The 20,404-nt window shown below is 38.9% G+C and overlaps 1 protein-coding gene across 8 annotated transcripts in view; it reads left to right on the forward strand.

Moving 5' to 3' along the window:
• RBMS3 (RNA binding motif single stranded interacting protein 3) overlaps window positions 1–20,404 on the forward strand; it is a 721,470-nt gene that overhangs the window by 113,360 nt on the left and 587,706 nt on the right. The gene's annotated exons all lie outside the window — the stretch shown is intronic.

The raw sequence follows: 20,404 nt of genomic DNA on the forward strand, positions 1-20,404 counted from the left end.
TTTCTACATACACTTAAAAAAACCCCACCAAAACAAACCAAAATTCCAGTAACCCACAAAAATCAAAACCACCATTCCCCCTTGACACTATAAAAAATTTAAATTATCATGGTGAACAAACCCTTGATCTGGCATACTGGATTTTCCTTTTGAAGGACGTTTGTATACTAAGAGAGGAAACTTCCACTAAGTTATGATTTGGCCTCAAAAACTAAAGCAAAGTAAACCATTAATTTAATTTGTATTCATATTAGGATGGGGGAAAAAAGTGGTTAAGTGCTTCATAGGCTGTTAGCTACCTTTTTCACTATCTTCTCAGTGTTAATAGTTCTGTTTTCACAAAGTATTGTGAGAGTTTTGTGCCTTCTCTTAATATAAAAATATGGTTCTTTTCCTCGCAAACTTTTCAGAGTTTTCTGTCTTTCACTTCTTCAATATTGAATTTTTACTGTTGAGGGTAAAAGTGAAGAATGCATAGACAAAAGGTTAACTCTTGTCAGTGGTTGTTGATTGCTCCATCCTAGGACACTGGACAGTAAGAAAAAGTTCATGGAGTATAACTAATACGTATAAGCACTGTTCCCCTCTTCCTGTGTGTATCTGCAGTTGTCTGTTAATGGGAGACAGATTCCTAAGTCAGCAGGAGATCATCCTAACAAATAATATGAAATGCACCTTATGCTCTACACACTTGATTTCCATTTTGAGAAGGGAGGGAAACGTAAGTGCATGATAAAGATTGTTTGTAGTGTTACAACCCTGTTAAACCATTAGCAGAGTTGAGAGATTAACTACCAGGGATGTTGCTTGAAAGTATGCGTAGACTATCCAACATCTGCAGGAAGAAAGTTATTCTAATGCATTGAAGCATGCCTGTGGTAGTTTCCTTCCACATGTATTTTACCCCTTATGTTTGACTTTCATTTTCCTTTGTCATTTCCACTCTAGTATTTTCTTTTTCGTCCTTGTGTATTGTCGTCTTCTGTCTTCTGTGTTTTGGGTTTAATGAGCTTATAAACTTACCTCATGGATATTAAAATGCCAGTACCAACTGTGAGGATGTATAGGCTTGCTGTTGTTCCGTTTGGGAGACTGGAATACTGCTGTGTGCTCTCATGAGCTGAGTGGCAAAATATTTGTATTGGATAAGAGATTCACATTCAGCCTTGCAACTTACCAGCATCTATATATAGTTTATTTAAACTTTTTTTATAAGATGGTTTTCCAGGAAAGAAAAATATTAAAGTTCAAAATTCATAGTCTGCATTTTCTTTAGTCTTATGCAGTGAACCCAGTGAAGGCTTTTCAACATGCATCTTATAAGAATCCATACACGAACCTAATAGAACTACATAATTGAGACTTTCGACGCATCTAAGAAATGTTAAAAGTTAAATTGATTTCTTCCTTCTTTCCCCAAGTTTTTCTTTTTTCATTTCCTCTGTGGGAAGTTGGAAGGTCCATTAGGTGAGATATTTGAAAGGGTGAGGTTAATGAGTCACAGAAAACACATTTTTCCCTGACTTGTTTTGCTTTGTGCTACCCAGACATTCTTATATTTTTGTATTGGATAAACTGAAGCATGTTTATCTATCTCAAATATGCTATCTGGGGAAGGTTTTTAATAAGTTCCTATCAACTCACTGCTCTCATGGAGACATGGAATTTGTATGCTCAGGGGTTTTTTTAATATGAAGCTGTTCAGAGAATAGTTTGTTTGGGGTTTTTTTGTGGCTTTTTTTGTTTGTTTGGTTTTTTTCCCCCAGTGCCCCTTGAGCCTGGGAAAATGTTTTGCTGCAGGGTATGTATCTTCGAAAGTTGATTTAGATGTTCCTTCTGACTGCCCTGAGAGAGAGGCATTAGTACCCAATTTATTCAAGTAACCGTCTTTCTTGATGTCAGAAGAAGCAGCTGCTAGTCTAAATGGTTAATTTTTTTTTTTAATTCAAGGCGTTAATCTAGTGAATTAAGGAATTTGAGTGGTGGGCTGGAAAGCCAAACCAAATCTCAGCTTCTGAACTGGCATCCATGGAGCTGTGTAGGATCTTACTGCCTTAAGATGTACTAAACTGGCTTGAGGGATGGAATCAAGGAGGAGATGCAGATGATAAGGAAGCAAAATTGCCTACACTATTTTCTTGGCTAGTGGCATTGCTTGATGTTTGAAGAAGCCTGCAGCAATTTTGTGAGAAGCTCTGAACTTAGTCCTTCTGTGGTACTCTGAAGGCTCCTTCCTGAAGTGCAAGTGGCTCTTACCACTGATGAAAATGAATGAGGAAGTGGCACTTTATCAGGGATGATGATATAGCTATTTCTAACACGATGCTGCTTTTGCTGAGTGGGATGACAGCCAAGGCAGAGCTTCTTATAGTGATGGCAAATCCTTGTGTGGGACAGTCCATCTGACGTTAGGAATCATAGGAAACAGGCAAGCTGGGACACGAGGCACTCAGCTTTGTAGCTCGGTTGTCCCTGAAAGCAGTTTTAACATTAACAATTTAGTCTTTACTGGTAATGACTTGAGAACTATGTGCTAGTAAAAATAAAGGAAATTAAAAGCCCTCTTTTTTTTTTTTCCATTGAAAAAAAGAGAAGAAACCATATATTTCAGATGCCAGCTTAAGGTTGAGGCATTGAAAGAAACCATAGATAAAGTGTCCTAAAAGAAGAGTAATGGGACAACGATCCTCCTAATTTGCCGTGTCCTAACTGTTAATGAGCAGCAGAACGTCAGTAGCACCTAGTCAGATTTCACAAATAAATCCACCTTGTATGCAGGTGGAAGATAGTGATAGGCTGACTTTTCTTGCTCATGAGCACACTAGGGAGCTGGTGAAATTTGACAATTCATTTGGTCTCCACTGTCGGCTGGCATCTTAGTGGCAATATTCCAGGTCTCTTGCACAAAGGTTGTTGGCAAGGCTATCTTTAGAAATGCCTGGATTATATTACTTTCTAGAAATATTCGAATGCCTCTTCAATATTAGCTGCTAAATGAGCCTGCAGAACAATTGGCTTGTATTAAATGCCATTAAAAATAATAAAGAACATTTCAGCATCTTTCTCCTCCTCATATCTATTAGCAAGGCATTAGTTTATGAGCTAATGAAGTAAAAAATGTAGAAAGCGAAACTATGTCCAATGGGCCACAGGACAGGAGGGCTCTCAACTGTGATTCCACAATGTTCCTCTGTCTGGCTCCACTGCTACTTTGTCACAGAGTTATTGCTCTGACTTTCTGGTGGAGGCAAAACAAGCAAAATGCTTTCTTGCTGGTAGTCAGACCTTTGTCCATTGCTGAACTTGGCATCAGTGCCCTAAGACCAGAATGTTTTTTTTCTTCAATATCCTCCTCTTTAATCACAGGGATAAGTACTGTATTTCAGTACAAAATGGTTAGCAGTTTCTCAGAGGAATCTGGACAGGTAATGGATGTTGATAAACATTCAGGGTAGTGTCTATATTTCAAACAACTGAAATATTTTAGTTTTGCATATGATAGTTTATAGTACAGCTTCTTTGACAGATTATGGAAATACCAGTATACTGGAAATTAGGAAAGGCGATATTCCAGCTACACCATGGCAGCTATTTCATTGAATTTCAGGTCAGATTTCAGTATATGTAATTTCTCTCTCTTGCTTTGTCTCTTGTGTGTGTCCCTGCTTTCCCCTTGCCTTGTTTTTGCCCTTGTATTCTCGTGTATGTGTTGAAGCAGTAATGTGTTGATAAGAAGATAATTAACAGGTGTCTGTTCAGTAGGCTTTTTCACAGCACACAAGGTCAAAATGACCCTTGTGATTAATTGTGTAGCATGACAGTAGAGAATTTATTTAGTTTTAGGAAGTCAAACTAGGTATGGCTGCTGGTAGCAGTTGGGATTGTTGTAACCTAAGACACCTCCAAGTGGAATGTCATGACAGCTTGGGGCAGGAAGGTTGGTAATAGTGAGTTTGCTTGATGGGTTGTGGAAGGCTGCCTAAACATAAAGATAATTGGAGCAATGACTCAGAAGATCTATTCCTGTGAAGTGAGTTTTCTATTAAACTGGTAGAAGATAACTAGTTCTAAATACTAAATAAATAGTAGTGTACTTAGCTACTGTCAATCTTATTTGCTTTCCTTCAGTGCCTCAAGTCTGACTTGGAAAAAGTCAGTATTGAGAAAGTCTCCCTGATGACTCAGCTCTTTGCTTTTCTGCTGAGCACTGTACACTGAGGCAGTAAACTTTAGGTTATGTGCCTGTCCACTAGAAAACTTAATGAAAACACCAACAATTTTCCCAGAAGCCACTGAAAAGCAGTTGAGCAGCAACAACATTCTTTCACTGTTGATCTAGGTTTAAGCTGCACCAGTGTGCTCATCGAAATGACAGTGACTTAGTCCAGCTACTAGGATTAAACCTTTTTTTTAAGGGTCAAATGAGATCTGGCAACTTTGCAAAGGCGAACCAGACAACCCAAAAAGAGAACCAAGCCACAGAAATATGTTCCTTCCTCCTGGCACTTGGTGTTTACCCAAAAAAAGTAGCAAAATTCAATCGGCTTAATTAGACTTAAGGGAGATTTGCCAGTTTTGCAATAAATGGAGTGAAAAATTGCTAAATACCTCCTCTCCATAATGTATCTTTTCAGAACTAGGCATTGGTCTTTACCATACATCATGGTTTTGCAACATTGCACTTTGACCCTAGTTACATTTGGATAAGCACATGGAAAAATCAAGTATGCAATGGTGGAAACGGAGTTCTTTGACATGTTAAAGGGACTCACTGAATTTCAGCAAGTCTGTTAGGTTTATCTTAGGTTACTCATTAAATTTGAATATGAGGTGGAGGCAGTGCCTTGCAAGAGCAAATTTAACTAGTCGAACACTTAGAAGTGTAATTATTCTTTAATACATCATGGTTTGCACTAAGTTCATTGAAAGTTTGGAAAATTCCAATACCTGTGATCAGAGCTCCAGGTCTGCTGCTCTTATTGCATCTACTGTATATGCCATGTCATGCCCATGAGAGCCTTGTGGGATTTTGTCTACTGATAAAGATCAATCTTGTCTATTGATAAAGAATGACTCATGTATTAAGTCAGTCTTTATTAGTAGTAGACAAAATAATAACCATTCTCTTTTTTGTGTGTCTCACCACTCATACACTTGTCCTTCTTTTCTGCTGCTGTAGCTTCTGCTAACTGGAAAGCTGATGTTAAAGGTTCTGCTTTCCAAAGTTTGATGCTTCCTCAGTGAAATCTGTGAGATGCTTCTGGCATTATGCTTTTGGTGGGACAGCATAAGGGAAGATTGAACCTGACATATGTTTTGTAAAGCCACAGGAATCTGCACTGGCAACCCCAACTTCACCAAGGTCATGGGCAAGGGCAGAGTTAATCTTGGTGACTGCTTCGCAAATAACAGAAGAGCAGGGCACACTGAGTTGGCTGCTCAGCTAAATGCATCAGTACACCAGGATGCATAAGCTATTTTTATTGTGCGACAATAACTCGGTCAAATGAGACTCAGAAGCAGTTGTCTGTTGCCAAACAAAGTACAGCATAAACTTAGCTTTGAAAACTTAAGGCTTTTATAAATGAAGTAAGGGAACTAAAAAAGGAAACTTTTATTTTTTATGGTCAGTGGTAGAATATGAGTAAATCTAAACTTATGCACTGTTATTTAAAGGTTGCTCATCCAAGTATGCTACCTGTTGTCTGGGCATAATCACCAGGCAACTGACTGAATTTAACATAAAACTGTTTTGTAAGCTCCAACAAGGTAAAAGCCTATGCCTGGAGGGAAGCAATGGCGTTCCTAAGATCCAGCACCATGCTTTCTCTTAACTACTTGTGGAGAAACACTTTGACACAACTACTAACACATCAGGATGAAGACTGATGGTATCTTTAGAAAGAAATCAAAACTTATATTATAAAGAAGGGCTTATATTTTATACTCACTGCAAATGACAAAATGCAGGCTCTATTCTTCAATCTGTGCGTTTGGTACCTCTGGTCCACTCTGTGGGTTGGATATATGTATTCCTCACCGAGCATAGGATTTGGGCATTAGTTCCCAATACCCAGGTCTTGGTAAACCAATTATGTTAAATTTTCCCTGATTATAGTATAAATGTTAAACTTCAGGTGTAATGATTATGAAAACATAGGACTCCTCCAAGACACAATATTTTGTATTTCTCTTCTACAGGTGTGAGGAAGAAATAGTAGATTTCCTTTGTCAGGAAGGGAAAGTTATCATTGCTCTGTCAGATACCATTGGTATCGTGTTGCATTTCCAAGTTAAGGTTCAGAAGATTCCAGCTATAACCTGGCTAATCTTAAAAGTAAGGATGCAGGGGAGAAAAAAGCTTTAGATCAAAATGCTATTTCTAAACAGCTGTTTTGGTTTTTTTTCCCTAGGCTAGCAAACTTTAGTCCCTTCATTTGTTGAGTAATTACTTTTGATGACAAACACCAAATGTATATATTGTGCTAAGTGTCTGCTCAGTGTGCTCAGGTTTGTTTAGAGAAATGTGTGTGCTGGGCATGAGGGACACTAGTAGCATTTGTAATGACTTCTGTAGATGTAAAATGTTTCCAAAAGCTATCTGTCAGCTGCACTTATGTTGTCTCTCAAAATTATTTTCTTCTAGAAGAAGATTTTAAAAAGATTTTTCCCAGTCTTTCCTCATAGGAGACATGTTCCATCTCCCTTATTGTGGCAATAGTTCTCCTCTGGATCTGTTCCAACAGGTTGCTGCCCTTTCTGTGCTGGGTGACCCACAGCTGGATGCAGGTGGGGTTTCACCAGATGGGAGGAATGGACAGAATCTTTTCCCATGCCCTGCGGGCCATGCTGCTTTGGATGCAGCCCAAGATTGGATTGGATCAACTGCACATCGGCTGCAAGTGCACATTGCCAGAAAATGTCCAGCCTCTCATCCACCAGCATCCCCAAGTCCTTCTGAGCCAGGCTGCTCTTGGTCTGCTTGTTCCCAGTCTGTGTTGATTCTGACCCAGGTGCAGCACCTTGCTCTCGGTCTTGTTAAACTGTGTGAGACTCCTATGGGCCCATTTCTTGAGCTTGTCCAGGTCCTTTTGGACGGCATTCCCTCTTTCAGATGTGTCATCTGCAAAATTTTCTAGGGTGCACCCTTTGTCTACGTCATTAATGGAGAGATTAAATAGCACTGGTCTCGGTGTGGACTTCCAAAGGACACCACTTGTCACTGTTGTCCTTTAGGACTCTGAGCCACTGACCACCACCTTCTGGATGCAAGAGCCCAACCAATTCCTTATCGGCTTATTAGTCCAGCCATTGAATCCACCTATGTCTAATTTTGAGAGACCAATATTATGGGAGGCCATGATGACATCTGTAGCTCTTTCCTTGTTCACTGATGTAGTCATTCCATCATGGGAGGCCACTAGGTTAGTCAGGAAGGACTTGCGCTTGGTGAAGCTGAGCTGACTGTTCTCAATCGCCTCTTTGTCCTCCCTGTGTCTAAGCATAGCTTCTAGAAGGATCTGTTCCATGATCTTGCCAGGCACAGAGGTGAGGTATGGGTCCTCCTTTCTACCCTTTTTATAGATGGGTGCAGTGCTTCCCTTTTGCCAGTCACCTGGGACTCCACCTGTCTGCCATGACTTTTCAAATGCCTTGGGAAGTGGCTTTGCAATCAACCAATTCCCTCGGGACTTTGGGATGTGTTTCATTATGCTGCACAGTTATTTGCATTCAGGTTCCTCAGGTGGTTGCAAACCTATTCTTTACTTGCAGTAGGAAATGTGGTCCCCAATGTGCTCTTTATCCACTTGAGAGGCAAGAGAACAGAAGTTGTCATTGAAGACAGAGGCAAAAATGTTGTTTAGTACTCCAGTCTTGTCTTCATCTGTTATTGCCATTTTTGCAGTATTGTTCATTGGGGAGAATATACCTTCTTTGACCTTCCTTTTCTGTTTAACATCCCCGTAGAAGCACTTCTTGTTACTCTTAGCATTCCTTGCCGGGTTCAGTTCCAGCTGCACCTTGGCCTTCCTCACCCCATCCCTATGGGGTCATCTCTGAATGTCATCTCCGTATTCCTCCCAGATTACCATCCTTGTTTCCACTGTGCATTTGCTTCTTCCCCTTTAGCTTGACCAGTGATTCCCTACACAGCCATGTGGGTCTCCTGCCTTCTGTGACCAATTTCTTGTTTGTGAGGATTGCTAGCTCTAAGACTCTATGGAAGACTTCCTTAAAGCTCTACTAGCTCTGTTCTACTCCCCTGTCCCTGAAGGCAGACTTCCAGGGGTTCCTATTGATTATCTTTTTTAAGAGCTGGAAGTTTGCCTTTCTGAAGTTCAGGGGCCTTACTTGACTCTTTGCCTGGCCTGTATCTCTTGGGACTGCAAACTCCAGAATGCAGGATCACTGCAACTCTGTCTGTCTCCAATCTCGACGTTCACAATTAGCTGTCTTATGCTGCCCATGTTATGGATTTCTTAACACTGGTGCAAAAATCTCAGTTTTTGGTGTCTGTGTTTTTTCAAGAACTTTCTCTCCTGTGCAGATTCTCTGGTTAAGGGATAAGCTTACCCCAGAGCTCAAGGAATAATTCAGTTGAAGTCAATCAGCTGCAAGATGTGTGTGCATTCACTATCAGGCTTAATTAGTTTTGTTGTTCACACAGTGACACAGTTGAATTCTAACAAAATTCTATAGTGGATTGATTGAATTCAGAACTCTTTAAATCCAAGTCTTTTAAGGAAACTATCTCCTTGCTGTGTCTAGCAACATTATTCTTGACTCTTCCCAAGGTTCAGATCTTGTCATATAAACTTCAGATAATATTGTTTGAAGCTGCACATAATCTTGCAGTAGGGTCTTTTCATTATGTTATCTGTAGTATCCCTGATGTGTTGACTAATAGCAAAGATTGACAAAGTGTGTTACGCACAAACATCTTGCTTCATGTTCTATTAAATGTCATTTGATATCTTCTCTGGTAGATGTCTTCGTTTTGACTTTGCTATGACATCTTAAAATAAAAAGCTGACAACAGATGATGTTTTAACACTTGTCAGCAATTCGTCATGCTTCTTCTTTAGATTTAATTGTTCTTGGAATGAACAGTTCAGAGGGTTTTTTTTTTTTAAATTCTGTTTTCTGGTTAATGCAATCAATTTGATGCAGACGATAATTAGTATGATAATTGCAGCCTACACGCATACTACTGTATCACCCCCCTCTTTCTTCAGTGTTCCAATGTTTTTAAAGATTGAAAGATAGGTGGGAGCAGAAGAGTTTAAGTTATTTTTAGGGGGCTTTTGCCCCTTTGTTCTAGTATTTAAAAGTAACAGATGGACTTTGCTCTTTGTGCCTCTCATCTTTCATGCTCCTGAAGCCTTACACCTGGAAAGGAAATGCAACCAAGAGACATGGCTGGATCCATTATTAGCTGCACTAAAAAAGGGATTGATGGTTTTCCAGAGCAAACATTAGCTGAGGAGGAGGGCTAACCTTTGGAGGAGAAACAGCTGGCATTAAGCTGGGTCCAGGGGCTGGTCTGGGACTGGGGGCATGTCTAGGGAAGACAGTCAAAACAGTTCTGTGGTGGCATAGAACTGTTTCCCTGCCTTTCTAAACAAGGTCCAGACAAGAACTTTTAAGAGCCTTTCCCCTTTGCTGTCTTTTACATGAAGGAGAACAAAGCTGGCTGATGGATTGTTTTAATAATCTAAGTGATGATAATTCTGTTTGATAATTAACCATGCAAATCTGAAAAAAACCAATTGGTGTATCAACACAAATCTGCAGGCTAAGTTTGGGGGAATAGCTGAAAAAGCTAATTTAGTTATAAAGATAGGTTATGCTTTGTAATGAGAAACAACAAGGCATTTTGCTACAACTGTCATGACAACTTTAGAGCTTCTTTATATAGTCTAATTTAAAATGTATTTACCCTGTAGCAATGAAATTGCAATCTATGTATGAATCATAAAAGCTGGAAATGGAAAATACCTCTTGAACATATGGACCAGTTCCTCAAAGGATACAGTTCAGTTAGTCAGAGAAACAGATATTCTGTCTTCAAAGTCTGTTTGTCCTGGGTTTTCTGTGCATGGGCTTTAGAAAGGGTCTCTGTCTAATCTTGGAGCTGGTCTTGACTAAGAAGCTTTTGTCAACTAGAGATCTCAGTTTTTAAGTTTTACCTCAACTTGTTGAGCTTTACTGTCTACATGGCTCTACATAAGCTTGACTAGTTATTGAACACTGATAAAATTCAGTTATATCAAGATGCTTGTTAGTCCTTATGTTTCAAGGCACAGATTAGTTACCTAGTGAGTTAAGATCTTAATTGTGTGAGTGCTCCATTTTTGTTCCATTAAGCTGTGTTGATATTTGAAATCAAACTGTAATCAGGAAATGAAAGCCTTTTTTCCCCTCCTGTTCTGTATTAACAGTGACTCAGTCACTTGTTAATGCTAAACATTGGTGGCATTATCTGAAAGGCAAGAATATGGTGCTAGAAAGAAAATGAGACTTTTATGATGGTGATTTAAATCAATGCGAGATTCATGGTGCTGGTTCTCCCAGCGTGTTTAGAGATTGTGTTTCATTCTGAGGGACAACTTTTAGACTTAAAGGGAAATTCTTTGAGAATTTAACGATGTCTTCCTAGTAGAAGCTAGTTAACTTTCCCAAGGTCACCAAAGCTTGCATTGCTCAATCTTATCCATAGCTTGGTATCCTATCTAAAAGTTCTGTTTTCAAGGTCCATGATGAATATCTTTATTACTCTGTAGATCTGCCAGTGTCTGAGAGCCTTCTGTAGAGTGACCATCACCCTGCCTGTTAAGTGGGCTTTCAGATTTGGATTATTTTAAAAAGCACCAATGTTTAATGCATGTGGGGGATGGCATTGTTGAAAACACCAAGGGCCTATGAGTAACTTACAGTAATACCTCAAAGTCCACTGATGTGGGAGGCCAGGACCTTAATTCCATTCTAAGTGAAATGTTCACGTTTTCAAAAAGGGCATTGAAATAGGGATAATGTAGGCAAAGAACAAGAAAGGACAATTCTGTATAAACTTGACTTAGATATTGTCATAAAACCACTTCAGATGTAGTGGATGTTCAAGAAAACTATATATCAGGGCAAAATTTGCGTAGATGTAGAAACTTGAATTGAATCTTCAAAACCCAAAGCCACTAGGAAGTTATTGAAAAGGTTGAAGTAGTGCAAGCAGAAATCCTATAGGCTTCAAAGAAAACAAAGTTGTGACCAACAATGTAAGGAAAATGTGACTGGCAAAAATGAGATGTTTTGTTGGTTTCTTTTTCTATTAAGTGCGAATGGTCCTCAAATGGAGACAGTGTCTGAACTCCCAAGAAAGACAGTGTCTCAGTGGATGAGATTGATTTGAATCCCTCTTCATGAACAAGTTAAAATGCACATGTCAGTGGCATAATTGCGAAATTAAGCAGGGAAAACTAGACTACTGTTCAGATTGCAAATGTAACCATCAAAACCTTATGGAGGGGGATGATAATCTGGCAGAGTATGTTAATGAGAATTAGATTTAAGGCACGTGATCTTTTTTCCATGGTTTACATTTGTGGGCAGCGGAAGTGGTAAGCAAAATCATGCTGTGTGTCTTCATAACCATGGTTGACTGTAAGGAGCAGGAGGGAAAAGTATTATTAATCCTCCCAGTGACTTTTAGATGGACTTCCAAAGACTAGACAAAATTCTCAGCCACTTAGAACAGCTGAGCTCTTTTGTATCCTGCAGTACAGAGCTCACATATCCTGCTAAAGCTTGAGCTCTGCTTGTACCCATCTAATAAGAATATATTGTATCTTGCATAGAGTGAAAGCAGGACTTTGATCAATATTGCACACATTTTATTTAAGGACCTACAGCAGAGTCCCTACACTTAGAAAAACAATTGAAGTAGGTCTTGGGAGCACTTGAAAGAATATATAAACAGATGATGTTATGGTCTCAGTGGAAATCTAGCTGTATTGAACTGAAAATAGACCATACAAGGAGAAAATTGTGGAATACTTAGTCCTTGTAGTAGGACCCTATATGCAGTAGGCCAGCAAGCTCTTTGGAATTCTTTTGGAAAATAAAGCTACATTGAAATATCTCCCCCAAAGAATTTAGTACATCTCTCTGTACTACACTGTGAACTTCGGAAGGAGTTTGTCTTACTGAGTGAAGTGTACTACTATAGTACACTTTACTCAGTAAGCAATAGTAAAAATTAAAAGCATGAATTGTCGAGAGGAGAACATTGCAGGAGATGTTAATGAGGTTCCAGTTCTATAAGAGGAGGTGTAAATTCTACAGTCAATATACAGTTGGGTAAAAGAAATATATTAGGCCTGAGCTTCCATCACTTGTGTTCGCTGTTCTCAGGGGCAATAGCACAATGCACACATCAAATGACTACGTTTTGGCAAACTTCAATATGTATATTGTGGAGCCTTATCTGAGCTGCTGTCATTGTATGTTCACATAACTTCTGTGTTGATTTTTATCCAGGAATGTTGTACTAACACTTATTTGGAAAAGTAACTAAGAAAAAATAAGTGAAAATAGGATTGAGTACTGATTTCTCTGCCCTTTGGCTACTTGTTTTCAGTGTTAGTTATCAGGCCTAAGTCTTTTATTTCAGGGCAATAGTCTGATATGCTTTCATTTTAGTCTGTTATTTAACTAACTAAATTGCATTGTGAAGTAGAAACTTTTTATCTTAAGCTTTGTTTTGTTTTTTTTTTAAAGTCCATTCTTCTAACTTCTCCTTAATCTTGTTTCTTCCAGTATGTTATTTCCCAAATGTAGTATATGAGAAGCTTTATAGTTACTAAGCAATAGTGACTGTACCAGTCTTTGTAGTACAAATATTAATATGAAATCCTTTCTTTAACAATGGTTGTAAAAATGTTGATATATCTGCTTTAAGAAGTATGAGGGGAAAAAAACCACATAAAAGGCCATGTATTTTGACTGATATGGGAAGTGTCCATGAGTTAGAGTGTTTTTATGTCACAATTAAGTGGCTACTCTTGTGCCAGAACAGTTTCAGAATTCCTCATGTTTAAGGTTGCAGTGGTTATTTTTTGTCTTCAGTGAGAAAGCTTTCATTTAGGGACTTAGACTGTAGCATTTTTTAACTCCTTGTGTGCTTTGCCCCATTACGCTATAGAAGCATCTGCAGAATCAATTTTGAGTATTTTAATAGTTCTCCCACATTGTCCTTAATATGATCTTTCTTAAAATCTACTCCATTTAGATCCCTAAATACACTGTTGAATGGGCTTGTTGAAGAGCCACAAGTAAAATAAAGCACCAAACTTTCAATTCTGGCTATTACCTTGTCACTCGGAGTTGTGAAATTTAATGCCAATTTCCCAAAGAGATGCTTGGGTCTCTTATATATTTTTATGTATTATAGAAATATATACACTTACTGTTATATGTTATCTATATTGAATTTGCAACCAGCAAGGGTCCTGATTAAAACCTCTTCTGTAATTTGGAAGAGCTGTGAGGAGGGAACTCTATCAAGGAATTGGCAAACTTTTAGGTAGAAGTAGCATAGATCCTGCAACACACTTGGTTCCAACCTTAAAAGTCTGACTAAAGTCCTTCACTGAAGGTGCCTAAAACAAACTGAAAAGCTCAGGAAAAGAAGTCTATTGAGGTGTGCTCACCATAATGATGCAAATCTAGCCCTTGGCTCTGAATGTTGACACTTGAGTAGGACTCAGAACACAGGACTGCTCAGTCTGGAACAGTACAACTCCGTGCTTGAATCTTGTTGTTTACCTTTTCCTGGAGCAGTTGCTAGTTCAGGATGGGAGGAGTACAGGACCCACTTGGATATTTACGCAGAATTTTTACAACTGTTTTATTGTTAAACGTGTGTTATTGTGATCTAAAGGTGAAGACTATTCTTGGCTATAGAGAGCATTTTTCACGTGTAGGGCAGGTTAGCTTTTCCAGCTTCTGCTGCAGTGGGACAGTAATCCATCACCTTGGCATATTGTATTTGTGTCAGTGTACCGAAAAGACAAGTAGGTGTTGCACAGACCAAGTCTCAAGCAACCTAATGCTTTCCACATAAAAATCAGAGTCTCCTGTCGGATCAGCTTGCTAAGGTCTCTAGATGAGTACCAGGACCCAGCCCAGCCTTGCTTTCCCCTGAACTGGTGCTGGCAGGGATCTGCTAAATAGCCACTAACTCAGGAAGAGGTGGGAACACCACAAATTTTCCTTTTTTTCCCCCGTTTCTTTTTGTCCTGAATCTTCTTGTGGTTTCTCACTCGGTTAAAACGTTAACTGTAATCTGCTTTTGGATTATTTTTTTGGAGAGCCCACGTTTCTGTGTGTTTCAAAGCTGACAGATGCATTTGCAGCTGAACCAGCTCTGGAGGAAGGCTCCTGCCAGCATCTGCCACAAGGAGGCAGAAGTATTAAATTTTAAAATACTTTTAAACCATGTCCTTGATATGTATCTCAGCGTATAAAAACCATGCTTTGCAGTGTCTGTAGCTACCTCTGATGTACACAGATGCTTGGGGAGAGGAAAATTTTATGGGGGAGAATCCAAAACATCAAAGAATTTTGTGCGTGGTGGGGTTTTATTTAGTGTTTTGATAAGGTGCAAGAAACTGTTATAGAAACATATAAGCAGCAATTAAAGCAAAGAAAGTCCCCCACACCTCTGATAACAGTTACATGACAGTTCCCACCCATTGCATTTCATAGTTATCACTCTTGGTCACTTTACCTTTGTGAAGGCAACTCTAAAGTCCTGATCAGTGACAGTGACACATTAACATTGCAGTAATTGTATTTTCAAGCATGCCTGGTTTCCTGTTCAGCTAATAAGTTGCTTGCTCAGCTGCTTGTAGTAATTCAGAAACACAGCATGGCATATTCGTCTTTCTGGACTACCTTTTTGGTGAGGATGTGGTCTGATTGCACTGTGATAATTCTTGTAGAGTTTAGCTACAGTGAATTCTAAAAAGCATGAGTGGTTTAATTGAGTCTGATCCCTTCACAGAGCTACTGAACGTGAATGAAATCCCACTTGCACCCTGGTGAACAGAATATTGAAAGCTTGGTGGTGGTTTTCTGTGTTTGCTTTTTATACCTGGTAATGCATGTGAAAGAAATGGAGAAGGGAAAGCAAAATTCAAAGTGAAAGCTTGTATTTTGTTCTTAATTTGTCTTCCTTTACTTAAGTATCAAGCACATATGGAAGAAAGGTCATTCTGTTATCTGAAACTACTGCAACTCAATACGTACCTGGGCATAATGGAATTTGCTTAAGGACATGGTATCATCGGTAATGTCAGGTGTCCAACCTGTTACCATCTGTGTCAGACTTCATCTGACTGACTGTAAATACAGATCCTCTGCTGTGTGCTTTAGACCACTGTCTTGGCTAATGTAAGTTAGTTTGTGTGTTGAAATCCACTTAAAGAAATTTCTTCCTAACTAAAAAACCTTTGTGTAAGGAACACCTGTTCTGCCTGTGAAGGGATATTGCAGTCCATTGTGTTAAGATGTATTACAGGTTTAAATTACAGATTATGCCACTTCAGAGGTGCTTTCTGATACTCTTGCAGCCATCAGCCACACAGCCATGATGTTCCTGTGGCTTAGTGACTCACAACTGAAAAAGAAGGAAAAAGAGATTTGATACCAGAGATGCATTTCTGAAGAGCAGCCTATTGTTTCACTCTCATCCTGTATGCAACCACAAATGTTCATTGCTGCGGGCAGGCGTGTGCTCCCCCACTTCTGCTAATGTGGGGCTTGTAACCTTCCTCTGCTCCAAGCACTGTCTTTGTATTTCAATAGCTTATTGAATGCCTGTCTTTCCACAGCCCAGGGCTTGAATTTGGGATCACATCATCTAGCTTCCACTCTAATTAGTTATTAAATACACTGGACATTTTCATGTATTAATTAATACCCAGTGAGACTATATACAAGGTGATGAGTAAATAATGCATCAATAGATTTCCATTCTTTCTTGGGTAATGTGTATCTCTAGGAGTGGTTATGCCTACTTTAAATGGGTGGAATTTTGGTTTTATTTCTAAGCTTATGGAAGCTTTGGATTGTAATTAGTGACACTGTTCTAGTAAAACAGCCTTAGTAAAGTCTAGTTTCTGACGTAAAATTATTTTCCTCTTTTTTACATTTTTCAGGTTAAGTGTAGCTTTTATAATTGTTATTTCCATTTATTCATTATTAAATGTTAAAAGGGAGATAGTGGAAGCAGTTTAACATCCAGGTTCTCTCCTTTGTTTTGCTCTTTCTTGTGATTCCATAATGTGCTTGCAGGAAAAAAATAATCAGTGGTATGTGTTGTTCTGCCACAGGCCTTACACTTCTCCTGCAAGGGCTGTGTCAAAACCACTATGAGGAGCATAAAATAAATGTTTTATATAAGTAAGCTGTTTAATGTCCTGTAAGATCTATGTTGTCCTGCTAATGCAAGTAATCACTTAACCTTTCTGGTAACTGACCTTTATTCTGCTGTGTTTAGGAGGGTTGGTTTTGTGCATCTCAAGACTACACAAACTGCTGCATGTGACTGTCACGTAACAGAGTGCATGTCTTAATGTCACATAAGACTGCCTTAAATTCACTTCTGCTGTTTGAATATTTTATGTTTGTTCAGTTCAGAATGCCACACTTCCCCCCCCAACTCTTTACTAGCCATAACAGTTTTAACTGCTATTGAGTTTTGTCATTTGATTGACTTCTGTTATGGAAATGGTGCGTGACATGCATGACTTCCCGTTTCCAGGTAAATCACACAAAGACAAGGGAGCCCAGTTTTCTGTAATGATACTCTGCATTTTCAGATACCATGGCTCAACAAATGCTCCACTGCTTTGATTACAGTGGTCACTGAGGTAACATCTGACAGGTATTTTAGTTCCCAGATGTCTAGATAATAGTCTGTGATAATGATGTTATTGTGTGCTATTTTTTTTTTCTGGGGAAATTGTTGTTTCTACTATGCTTGAAAATCTGCTATGCATTTCAGCACAACTACAGCCTGTTGCTTAAACTGGATATCCTAATGCACATCACAGCTCTGTACTGGGACCAGTCATGGCCCTGGTGGGGAATGCACTGTATCTTTAGACCCTCCAGAGAAATGGCTCTATTTCAGAGTGACTCCCACATACTTCTGGGAAACTTTTAAAAAGAATTTTACAGTACACAGCCAAAGTATTTTCTCTCACTGTGTGTAACATTGAAGTATTTTTCAAAACACCTTGACAGTTAAAATGTGCTTGAGTATCAAGTTTTTTTCCTGCAGTGTCTGATTGTGCAGGTGCACAATTTATTTTGATATTAATTTTTCCTTTTTATTCCCTCTCCCCCATCCCCAGCTGTTACCTTGAAGTGGTCTGAAATAAGTTTGGTTTAAGAGTTCATGTTCTTATTCAAATGCTATGCTTTTCTGCTGCAAGACTGTCTTGCAGAAGTCACTGATATATCCCTTGATAATTTTTTAACTTATAGTTGTACTAGCAGTGACCTTACTATAAAGTATTCTCTCTGTTAGATATCCTATTCTTGGATATTATTGCAATGGTATGGTGTGAGTTGAACTATTGGTCAGATCTTAAAGAGTTTTTTCTCACATTTAGGTGATAATTTGTTCCCTCAGCAGAAATGAACATGGAACAAAAGTGCTGAGCATGGGGAGCCTCGAAATTGTGTGTTGAAAGGTCCTTTTTGCCTCATTGAATGATTTCAGGATTCAGTTTTGGTTTTTTTATAAGCACAATTTCAGTGAGACCCAACTCTTTCTGACTATTTAATAACTACACCACAACTTGTTAGTTGAAAACTTCAGAAGACACTTTTACAGCTTGTAAAGCTAGATAACCTTTGAGTTTACTTAATCTCTTTAGGAAAGATTTGTGTTGCAATGCTCATACCTCTTCAAGTAAACAGTGTGATCTTTGGGTGGACAAATGAGCACATGGTCTGGTCATAGTTCTACTGTTAGAGATTCATATTGATTTTCTTTTATTTTGTGTTTTACCTCCCTGCCTGTTTCTGGTGTAAGAGCCTAAAATGAGGGATGCGGAACTCCAGACGGACCCTTTAAAATGCTGTTTATTGTATCCAAATGATGCAGCAATTCACGGGTCGTGGGTGACAAGAGCCCAGCTCACAGCCTTTTCAGCCACAGCTGTGGGTTGACCTGAAAAGCTTCTTTAGTTCTGGTTACAATACATGATATACTTTTCCTTGTAGATCATCTTAATACATAACAACCAATCAATACCTTTACTTTTATCTATAGCCTGTCACAACTACTAACATTACCATATTCATGTTAATATTTTCCAATCACAAAAAGTTAGTATGTTGCAGTTTAAGCTAAAAGTTGTTTTTTGGTTTTCTTACAGTGGAAAATTCTGAGATCTTTTTCTCTACCTCCAACATGGCATTTTTGTTTCTCTGTAAAAATCCTTTTCCTTGGTAAAAACATCTTTTGTTTAAGGTGGCTTTATCCTTTTCTCAGAGTCATAAAAGCCCCTTCCAACTCACTTGCTCTTTGCCTTCTTAGCTACCCAGTAAGACTGACTCAGCACTTCTTTTCCTCTATATCAAAACTTACTATCATTTCTATTCCTTCTTCAGAGTCTACATTCAAAAACCTTTCTGTTATACATACATAAGACCTTCCTATCAAATCTTTATCCATCCCAACATTCTAGCAAAGCTGTGAAGACGTAATTCTGATCTTGGTTGCTGTCTCTGGAGCCATTTAGTTGTGTTTTGTGTCTGCTACACAAATATGTCCTTAGTATTGCCACTAGTCTGTAATTTAGAATTCCTCTCATTCTTTTTAGTTTTGTCATATGCATACAATATTTCATCTTTTGAATCTGCCTGCAGTCTTACTGCTGTGTTCTTTTCCTTTGTTTGCAAGGATAGGTATAATCTTTTTATAGTTATTGGCTCTGATTCTGTACACAAAGTCTTTCTTATAAACTTTGTCATGACCTTTCTCTACTGCACCTATGTGTTGCTTTTCTGTTTATGATTTTGCCCAAGACACAAGGTAAAAATGTTATTTTTCCTGTTTTGCACTTTTCCAGTTCTACTGAGTGAATTATTTGTATGTCTGCTTCCCCAGCTTCTTGGAGTTCAGTCTGAACTTGTTAGCCAACATTTCCAATGCCTTGGTGGAGTTACTGTATTCTCTCTGACTTTTGTCTTTGCAGCTGTGTGTCTCTTGTCCCTTTCCTGAAGCATTTGTCATATATTTTTATTGTGCTGTGGCTTTGCAGGAGCCCCGAAAGCCAGAAGATGCTCCCATTAGCCACTATATACAGAACCCCTCTCCTACTTATATTATAGGCTGTGCCTTTCTCTTATCAGCTCCTCTCAGCCTGTGGTGTGAATCATTCAGCTGTGCTTCCTCTGTTTGACTCTGGGTACAGCTCTGTGTCTTCTCATAACTTTCTCTTTTTGCTTGTCTGAGAATTGCCCTCTTCAGAGTCTCCTCTTACCACTCCAGGTAGCAAAGCTCAAAGTCTTTGCTTTGTAACCAGGCCATCATTGTACAGCTTTGGAGTTCCAGGTGGGTCTCTGACCAGGTGTTACATGTTGCAGTTCCTTCCCAAATTCACATGTATGCTCTTGTTGCCTCCATTGCTTGTAGAGGGAGTCCAAGTCCTTGTAGGCATTAAATCTTCACTGAATTATGTTGGCAGCATTATTTCCAGGATTATTTCAGGAAAACTTCTAAAAACCTCTGCTAAAGCATCATTATCCCAAGGATGACAACCACCTTCCATTTCCTACTCATTACTTAGAGGTAACCTGTCCCACCATGATTTCAAGCAAGAGATGAGATCAGTGTGGTGTCAGTTTTGGTGCTAGTTGTGGCTCTGCTGCTTGACCAAGATGATCAGTAAGCAAGTGAAATAATATTTTAAAGCTTTGTGGGAAGTCCTGTTTCTTGCACTCCTCATGAGAGGAGGTGAATTCTCTAATGAGGTACTGTATAATTTTTAGACCTTCTCCTTTTAGTCACTAAAGGAAAACTATGTTTAAAATGGAGACCGAGAAATTAGAAATGTTTTGATACTGTTTTGTCTCTTCTTCTGCCAGTCCCTTATTTCCTCCTTGGGACATGCTGTAATGAAACATCAGATTCTGATGCTTGGCAACCCGCTTACTCAGTCTAAACCATGAGATAGGGTAGCAAAAGGGACAGCAGTTGTTTCTTTCTGGAGATGTTTTTTGTTTTTTGTCAGGTCTACTACATCCAAATGGAATTACACAAAGAACTTGTCATAATAGGCTAACTTGTTCTTTTTTTTTTTCCTCCTTTTCCCACACTCCCCCAGCA

The sequence above is a fragment of the Catharus ustulatus genome, chromosome 1, assembly GCF_009819885.2.
Source record: "Catharus ustulatus isolate bCatUst1 chromosome 1, bCatUst1.pri.v2, whole genome shotgun sequence".
Taxonomy (NCBI): Eukaryota; Metazoa; Chordata; class Aves; order Passeriformes; family Turdidae; genus Catharus; species Catharus ustulatus.